Source organism: Benincasa hispida, chromosome 5 (genome assembly GCF_009727055.1).
Source record: "Benincasa hispida cultivar B227 chromosome 5, ASM972705v1, whole genome shotgun sequence".
Taxonomy (NCBI): domain Eukaryota; kingdom Viridiplantae; phylum Streptophyta; class Magnoliopsida; order Cucurbitales; family Cucurbitaceae; genus Benincasa; species Benincasa hispida.
Window position 1 is genome coordinate 24,111,402 of NC_052353.1, and position 8,790 is coordinate 24,120,191.

Genomic DNA, 8,790 nt, shown 5'->3' on the forward strand with positions numbered 1-8,790 from the left:
CAGTTAATTGATTAAGCTATTTTAACAATTAGTCGAACGCAATTGAATCCTAGAACTTAATGCGCGTGTTTTCTCTTCTATATGATCGCTAAGGATTTTGTCCGGAGCTAAGTAGGTGTCATTAGTTCTACCTAGCCCAAAACAAACAATATTTGTAAAGCTCGAACAACAACTTAATTTTCGGTTAATTGAGTACTTTAAGCATACTCTGATACCAATTGATGGAACGAATACATGCGCAATGGAAGAAAAATGGATCTAAAGTACTCTAATTAGATTAATTATAAAGATAAGCATGCATGCTATCAAACAAGTTAAAGGAGAAAAGAATACAACCTTTGTAGTCTTTAAATCTTCTCCAAATCAGCTCTAATCTCCTCGTGAACTATTCGTAGACCACCACGAGAGTCTTCCCGACTAATCTCCGATCGTAGAACGGGATGGTGGGACCCGGTAAGTGACTAATTTGGAGATGAAAAAGCTAAAACTTTGAGAGAAAATTGCAATGAGATTATCACATAATCTCGGTTCGCTAAGGATCAACCCTATACTTACCTCTTGTACTACCCTTTAGTATAAGTTGTAGGATTGGTGAATTTACAAATATTATTTACTTAGTTAGGGTTTGTAGGCGACAACAAATTCCTAGTTAACAGATACGCACCTCACTACTATTGTGGGACGAGGCCAACCCATAACTACCTAAATCTTTGTGGGGTCCATCGAAACCCCCTCCTTCAATACCACATGCCTAAGAAAGGACACCGACATAGCCAAAATTTACACTAGGAGAATTTAGCATACAACTTATTCTCCCTCAACGTTCCCAAGGCCTTCCTAAGATGTTCCTCATACTTTGCCTCTTTCTTAGAATATACCAAAATATCATCAATAAAGATTATCACAAAAATGTCAAGAAAATCCTTGTATACCTTGTTCAATAGATCCATGAATACAATAGGAGCATTTGTCAAGCCAAACAACATCACAATGAACTCGTAATATTCATATCTAAAACAGAATGTTGTCTTAGGAATATCGATATCTTTTATCTTCAACTAATGATAGCCTGAACGAAGATCAATCTTGAGAAAACTGTAGCTCCTTGTAACTGGTTGATAGCTCTAAAAAAGAGCTATTATTCCTAGCTTAATTTAGGCTCGTTAATTGGTTTTATGTGTTAATTGTCTTATTTTGTAGGTATCGAGCAACCGAGAGGTAGAATCGAGCGTTTGTAGCTAAACAAGGTCAATTTGAAGAAATTTGGAGTTGATTTGAGCATCTGGGCTTCAAAAGAGTGGAGATGACCAAATTGCCTCTGTAGAGAGCGTCGCAACGCTCGTTATATGCCTAAGCTCAACGCTCGTGCAATGTTGAGCGACAGAAGCTGAATATACAGTGTAGTGTTGCAATGCTATCGATTCTTCTATGCGATTCCCAGCCATCCTTGCACGCTTTTCTTCAGCCCATACACAAGGTAGCATTGCAACGCCATTCATAGGGTTACAGAGCTACTACTTTTTCTATAAATACTCTCTTCAGTTTTTAGGTTAAGGGGATGTTGATTTGTCACACCCTGCCCCAGATCACCCTTTTAGCCTAGGAAAGGGCGTGACTGCAGCAGTTATTAACCCTTTTGTTGACACCTACTGCCTAATAACTCTTGCGGAATAACTCTGATACCAAGATCTAACTCATATACAGTGGAATGCCTTATAGGCCGAAAAGTTATTAACTCAGAAACATAACATGTTTAGAGTAATTACAACACTAGATTCATAAGTCCCAAAGCCCAAAAACCTTTGTCCCTATATGAACAATGGAAACATGTGTACAATATTTACAATAACCATCTAAATCGACGGGTTATAATATCTTTATCCTTTAGTGATAGAGCAGATGCAGAGTTATCTCCTAAGGATTTACCTGCTACCTGGGGGAAAGGAAAACATTTGAAAACGGGGTGAGCTTGCTAGCCCAGTGAGTGACTTAAAAAAGATAACTTATTCTCATGCAAAAGTCTCAATAAAGAGTTTAAACTAAAATATAAACTTTTACAGTACCTTGTACTGCAGTATAAACATTTTCCAAGCATAAAACATATAAAGCTGTTTAAATCATGAGACAAAACCGTTTCTTAGTTGAGAATAACCCTGCTGTGGTTAAAAATAGTCCCAACACCATCTGCTAGTCAAGAGAGAACCCTTTTGCTCAATCTCTGACTGTAACTACCTACGTGCACGTGGCCATACTAAGTACCGTCATACCTTAGGTACTTCTGCTCAGATACCTTCTCAGATGTCCTTCAGTATCGAGCTGCTAGGATACCTTCTCAAATGTCCTTAGGTATCAAGTGGGTTTGGTACCTTCTCAGATGTTCTTCAGTACCAAGTTGGTTAGATACCTTCTCAAATGTCCTTCGGCATCTAGTTGGGTGGATACCTTCTCAAATATTCTTCGGTATCGCGTTTTAAGTAAAAATAGTCATAAATGACTTTCTCTTTAAAGCATGTAAAGTATAACACATATAAAAACATGGCTTTAAAGATACTAATGCATGCTGGGTATATTTAACACATATAAATAGCTTTTGAACAAACTTCCCACACATGCATGCGTTTAAAACATAACTCATGGTTTGCTTGGAAATCACTTTGTAAAACTAGCTGGCATGAGATTAATCTTCTTTAAAACATGATTTCTTTAAAACATTGTAAATATTTTAGTCAAATTTTTTAGTCACTCACCTCGATCGCTTAGGAACCTTTCTCTCTAGAAGTTCCTTGTTTACCTCGGGCTCCTTTTTATACCCCTAGAATCCAGATTCAATTGTCAACTCAGATTACTCATAGTTCTAAGCTTTATTTCGAGATACTTTCATCTAAAATTATATTCTAAAATGTCTTAAGAAGCTTACCCTAAAATATGAGCTTAGAACTATTCGTGGTTTGGCCGAAATCTCAAAATTTTAAAGACTGGCCCAAGCTTACCCGACAGCCTGACCCTTTTGTCTTCTTCTCAGTTTCCAGCCTAATCCTTTAGAGATTTTTCTCTAGAAGCCTACCCTTAAAACTAGACTTTCATAGCTTTCAGATGGATTTTAAATCACTCCAAACACACCAGTATATTGGGAGAACTTCTCGTCCTAAATTGATGCTATTTTCCAGACTTCACTGTCCAATGCGTCCTCTTTAAAATTCTATGATCAACGCATGGATTTTGCTCTCAACGCAATGTTTATTTAGTTTTCCCAATTTATTTTTGAATTGTGATATAACAAGAAGTCCTTGGCTCTATTTATAAGCATTCAAACACTCTCCAAATTTGACACCTCCTACTTGGCTGCATGTCCAAGTGTTTATTCCTCACACTAACAACACAACTTTTGATCAATGCAATCTAAGTGTCCTTCTCCTACATAGCCAACACATGGGCTTCAATTTTCATGTCCTCTTATGACACCACCTCATTTTCTTAAGGCTTAAGGTTTCCTCCCAAGAAGACACATGTATGATGATGTCCTCTATGTGAGCTCATCTTTCATATGCATCCACAACCCTTGGATGTTCAACGCATAGTGCCATCAACACATGGTCCATAATCAACGCATAACAAGCCAACTCACTTAGTCACCGCAAGTCCTAACCATCGCAAGAGCCAGCCACCACCAACGCATAGGTTGGCTGCTCGTTCTCAACGCACAACTCACTCGGCATCCCCGCAAGGCTCATTTGGCATCGACGCATGGTGCTTGGCATAGGTGCTGGTCACCGATGCATGGGCGCTGGGCATCATTCGCAGGGCTTGCTTGGCTGCATGGGTGCTTGGTAGGGCACTCGACGCATGGCAGGGGTGCTCGATGCATGGCCGCTCGGCAGGGCGCTCGAAACATAGGCTGGGCGCTTGGCAGAGGTGTTTGGTATGGGCGTTCGATGCATGGGTTGGGCGCTTGGTAGAGGTGCTCAATGCATTGGTGCTTGGCTGGGCACTGTGCATCGACACATGCCACCCTTCCAACACATGCCTTGCCCGCGTCGTCGCCTACCCTTGTGCCATCCAACCTTCTAACGCATCACTTCAATTTTCCTTCCTTCAGTTGCATACCACCACCAACGCATCCATCACAACCCTTTCAACGCATTAACACAACCCTTCCAATGCATCCATCACACAATTTTGTACTTAGCCAATTTTCCACGTTTTTCCCCAAAAGTCAAGCTTCCAAATTTCCTCTTTTCTTCTAATTTTTCACCCTTTTCTCTACCATTCCACACTAGTTTCCACATAAATCTACTCATCACACTAGTCTTAGTAAGGAACATACTCAAATAGAGAAATTAGGATTCGGGGTTCACATTTACCTTCCCCTGATGAAAATTTCATCCTCAAAATTTCGTTACAAGTCCGTCAATTAAATAACTATGAATACTTGTTTCTGATTTGCTCTTCGGCTTACCATGTTGCTTCTTCCGTGCTATGGTTTCGCCATAGTAACTTTACCAATGGGATTGTCTTATTCCTTAAGACCTGTTCCTTTCGGTCAAGAATCTCCACTGGTTCTTCTTCGTAAGAAATTTTCTCTTAACTGTACTGGTTGCTCGGGCAACACATGGGTAAGATCTGGCACATACTTTCTAAGCATTGCCACATGAAACACATCATGAATATGAGATAACTCTGGAGGTAAATCCAATCTATATGCCATCGGGCCAACTCTTTCTATTATCTCATAAGGTCCAATATATTGGCATAACTCTTTTACCTATCTCGAGCTATCTTAAGATTATCTCTTATAATCTTAATGCTATCTGATGTCTGTTGAACGAGTTCTGGATCTAGTAATTTCATTTCACCGACTTCATTCCAACATATCGGAGTTTTACATGGTCTTCTGTATAGTGCCTCATATGGTGCCATTCCGATACTCGAATGGTAACTGTTGTTATATGCAAATTCGATCAACGACAGATGTGTATCCCAACTGCCTTTGAATTGCAATATACATGCTCTCAACATGTCGTCTAATGTCTGAATTATCCGCTCAGACTGACCATCCGTCTGTGGATGAAAAGCGGTACTAAAATATAACTTGGTTCCCATGGCTTTCTGCAAACTAGGCCAAAACTTCGATGTAAATCTGGAGTCTCGATCTGATACAATTGAAACTGGAGCTCCAAATTGAGTTATGACTTGATCAACATATAGCTTAGCTAATTGGTCTAGGGTAAAAGTAACTTTAACAGGTAAAAACTTAGTTGTTTTTGTCAATCTATCCACGATTACCCATATACAATCATAGCTCGTTGGTGTCTTAGGTAATCCAAACAGGAAATCCATCGTAGTATGCTCCCATTTCCACTCTGGTACTGGGAGTGGATTAAGTAATCCTGTTGGCCTCTGTCTGTACGGTTTAACTTGTTGACATATTAGACACCTGTCAACATACTCCGCTATTTCTCTTTTCATACTAGACCACCAATATGATCTCTTTAATGTTTTGTACATCTTCGTACTGCCTGGATGCATAGCATAAGCCGAACTATGTGCCTCTTCTAGAATAGCTTGTTTAAGTGCTAAGTTCTTAGGTACGCATACCCTACCCTTTTTTAATAGCACTTTGTCCGCTCTTAATTGGTAGTCCGTCCTCAATTCTTTACCTACTTCTTCAGCTAACTTCTGAAGATCGGAATCCTTTAACTATTCATGTAGGATATCTTCTACGAGAGTAGGACGCACTTGAAATGAAGCTAGTAAACCTCCTGTTTGACCAACTGATAATGCTGCCCTAGCATTATACAACTCATGAATCAGTGTACCCTTCACTAAATTGATACTAGCCCTAACTGATCTAGTTTTTCGACTTAGGGCATCAGCTACCACATTTGCTTTACCTGGGTGATAATCAATGGTACAGTCATAATCTTTGATCAACCCGATCCATCTTCTCTGTCTCAAGTTCAGCTCCTTCTGATCAAAGATATACTTCAGACTCTTATGATCTGTTAATATATGACAACGCTCACCAAACAATTAATGTCTCCACAACTTTAGAGCTAACACAACTTCTGCTAACTCCAAATCGTGTGTAGGGTAGTTACATTTATGCTTCTTTAACTGTCGAGAAGCATAAGCTACTACCTTTCCCTCTTGTATCAGCACACATCCTAACCCTTGTCGCAATAAACCTCAAACTCTTTACCTGGTGTAGGTAGAGTTAATACTGGTGCTGACACTAACCTCTTTTTCAACACTTGAAAACTATGTTCGCATTCTGGCGACCACTCAAACTTCGCATCTTTTCTGGTCAGGTTTGTCAACGGCAGAGCTATCTNAAACTCTTTACCTGGTGTAGGTAAAGTCAGCACTGGTGTTGTTATTAACCTCTATTTCAACTCTTGGAAACTATGTTCGCATTCTGGCGACCACTCAAACTTCGCATCTTTTCTGGTCAGGTTTGTCAACGGCAGAGCTATCTTAGAAAACCCCTCCACGAATCTTCTATAATAACCTGCCAAACCCAAAAAACTACGTACTTATGTTACATTCAGGGGTCGTTCCCAGTTGACTATTGCTTTTATCTTTTGGGAATCTACGCTAACTTCGTCAGCTGAAACTATATGCCCAAGAAATACGACTTGGTTTAACTAAAAATCACACTTACTAAATTTGGCATATAACTTCTTTTCCCTTAACATCTGTAACACTGTACTCAGATGTTCTTTGTGCTTCTCTATGCTACTAGAATATACTAGTATATCGTCTATGAAAACTATCACAAATTGATCCAGATAAAGATGAAATATCCTATTCATCAAGTCCATAAATACCACAGGAGCATTTGTCAATCCAAACGACATTACTAGGAACTCATAATGTCCATACCTAGTTCTGAATGCAGTCTTTGGAACATCTGTGTCTTTCACCTTCAACTGGTGATAACCTGATCTCAAATTTATCTTAGAGAACACCGTGGCTCCCTTTAACTGATCAAAGAGATCATCTATACGAGGCAATGGGTACTTATTCTTAATGGTCAGCTTATTCAACTGTCTATAGTCTATACATAATCTAAGAGTACCGTCTTTCTTCTTAACAACAAGACTGGTGCTCCCCAAGGCAACACACTGGGTCTAATGTACCCCTTATCTACAAGTTCTTGTAACTGACTCCTTTAGTTCCATTGGTGCCATCCTCTATGGTGCCTGGGATATAGATGTTGTACCTGGGACTAACTCAATAGTAAATTCTATTTCCCTATCAGGTGGTAAACCTGGTAACTCTTCAGGGAATACATCTAAGAATTCTTGTACCACAGGTACATCTCAGGTCTCAGTTTCTTATCCTGTGAAACTGACACATAGGCTAAATAGGCAACATCCCTTACTCAGCAGCTTCCTAGCCTTCACTGCTGATACAAAACTTCCTGGAAGTATTCTTTTACTTCCTACCAGGGTTATCTTTTTTTCACCTGGTTTTCTAAACACTATTTCTCTCCTAAAACAGTCCATAGTGGCATAGTGTTTACTTAGGAAATCCATACCCAAGATAATATAAAACTCTAGTAATTCTAATGGAATCAAGTCAACCCATAAACTCCGATTTCCAAGAATTACTTCGCAATTCCTATAATACTCATGTACAACTAGAGTATCTCCTACAGGCGTAGAGATAAACAAATCCTCATTCATACGCTCAGGAACTCTATCTATATATAATGCACATATGCTAGATATGAATGAGTGCATAGCACCAGGATCAAATAATGCATAAGCGTATACTCTACCTTGCTGCTGTTGTTGTTGCTGTTGCTGTTGGGGTCGTCCAGCTACCCCTTTCTGCTTAGCTGCATCGGACCCCTCACCTCCAGTTCTGGTCACCCTGGGTTGATCTACAATTTGGGTAACTCCTCTTTGCTTCCTATGTGCTCCATGACCTAGCTGAGGACAATCTCTTTTGAAATGCCCCGCTTGTCCACACTGAACGCACACATTCCTATTGCCGTAACATACTTCTGTATGGGGCCTACCACAGTTTACACAAAGTGGTCTCCTTCCTGTACTAGATACTGACTCGCTAGCATGACCCGATACTGATCTACCACTCGATCCAGCTGCAGGTCTTGACCTCTTTCGACTCGAACCCTGTTGGCTTCGTGCCTCTAAGAACTTCTCATAACCCACTATCCAGAAGAACGTGGGTCTAAAACTCTTTACCTCTCGTTTCTCCATGCATTCTAAACTGTCCGCATCTGGGCTGGAAGTATATTCCCTCGCTACACCTCCTCACTCGGATAGTGGTCTCCACTAACTGAATGAAATTTACCCCCAATAAGATGTAGAGTAATGGGTTGTATGTATCTTTCTCTTAGACTTCTCAAATTTCTACACCTCATTCTCTCCGCAATGAATCAGAAAGGCATACTGAAGATAATTAGTAAATCTTTGCTCATACTCAGCAACTGTCATCAACTCTTGGAGTTAGCCTAAGAAACTCCTCCCTCTTCGCTTCTTTGAAAGCAACTAGGTAGTATTTATCCTCAATACTTGTCAAACTCAAGCCAAGTCAAGTTTCCCGAACTACCCTTCTGGCCCTCTATCACCTTCCACCACTTCTAAACTCCTTTTTGCAGCAAGAAAATGCCGCTAACTCAAACTTACGGTCCTCAGGGTACCTCATCCAACCTTAAAAACATTTTCTCAATCAAGTCCAACTAGACCTCAGCATCTAACGGATCTGTGGCTCCCATTAACGTCGTCGGCAACCTAAAGCTTTCAGCCTCTGGACGTGAAT

At 40.1% G+C, this 8,790-nt stretch overlaps 1 pseudogene; it reads right to left on the reverse strand.

The window, feature by feature from the left end:
- Positions 1–347: 347 nt before the first annotated feature.
- LOC120077262 lies at positions 348–8,228 on the reverse strand (annotated as a pseudogene).
- Positions 8,229–8,790: the final 562 nt, after the last annotated feature.